The sequence below is a fragment of the Monopterus albus genome, unplaced genomic scaffold (genome assembly GCF_001952655.1).
Source record: "Monopterus albus unplaced genomic scaffold, M_albus_1.0 scaffold62.1, whole genome shotgun sequence".
Classification (NCBI taxonomy): Eukaryota; Metazoa; Chordata; class Actinopteri; order Synbranchiformes; family Synbranchidae; genus Monopterus; species Monopterus albus.
The window spans coordinates 772,973-774,315 of NW_018127942.1; positions in this window are offsets into that span (position 1 = coordinate 772,973).

Genomic DNA, 1,343 nt, shown 5'->3' on the forward strand with positions numbered 1-1,343 from the left:
ACACGCCCTCCATAAACCGCTGTGGAGTTTACAGTCAATACGGACACCTTCTCGACCACCAATATCAAAGACGTTTATTTCCGCTGCTGCAGCAAACCGGGAATGTAGGATGTAACTGATAGGGGGCGGCATTACCGGCTCTGGGTCGGGTTTCTGTCCAATCAGAGCGAAGATATAGCGCCGACGCCCCGCGTGACACCTAATCCTCTTCATTCTTTTGGCTGTCCACTGCCAAGGGCTGAAATACGTCACAAGTGTCGTGTGATGTTTTGCTTTTGAATGGACGGTCCGTGGATCCTCGTGTCAGTGCATGAAGGAAGATTTAGCCTGACATCAGGGTTTTTTTCACAAATGTGCAATTAAAAGAAATTATAGTATTAAATGCGGCATTAAGCTTAAAGAATCTAGCCCAGTCCTTTCTGTCAGTTTAAGCAAATGGTCAGTACATTCAGAAAAAACACAATATTATCTTTGCCAAAAAGTGATTAAAGCTAATATCTTTAAACTGAAACTGGTTTTCAGCCTCTGCTTACAATTATTTCAGTCTTGTGAGTTTTATTTTAAAGATTATCAATCATGCAGTAACTTTGTACTTGTTAAAGTGCATCTATACTGCTAGTGTTACCAATAGAATCCAGCATTCTTCTTCCACAAAAGCTATTACAGCTAATATTTTGTGACTGAAAGGAGTTTCCTGCCTCAGACTAACTTTATTTAACTCTTGGTAAATGGTCTTATACTTGTATAGCACTTTTCTACACTCAAAGCACTTTCACACTACTTGGCCATTCACCCTCACAAACGCACACTGGTGTTATCACCAGGAGCAACTGGGGGTTCAGTGTCAACATGTTGACTGGACAAACCAGGAGTCAAACCACTAATCCTCTGGTTAAGAAATGACCCGCTCTACCTCTTGTGAGTTATATTAAGAAGAGTGTTAACATCCAGTACCTTTGTACCAGTTTATAACAGAATAAATACCTTTGTATCCAGATTGCACGTTATATCATGTTTAATCATTTTTTGGCCTCAAGGAGCAGGATGTCAGGCAATGATGTCATAAAGCTTCAGAGCCCAACAATAAGTAAGACAATTTTCCAATTGTATCCTACCCTTAAAACAAAGCATGTTTACCCAAGAGCAGGTATGTGGCTTGACACATCTATACTGTATTTGCTCAGGTTAAACAACAACTGGCCCAACTGGCTTGGTATGCAGTGTTAGGTTATTTCTTAGTTAGATAGATATGGATTAGAGATCTGTTGTATTAGAAGATGTTTAGTGCAGACAGGGTGACTAGTTTGATGTAACTATTAGCCTGCAGTAAAATTGCAGGCACG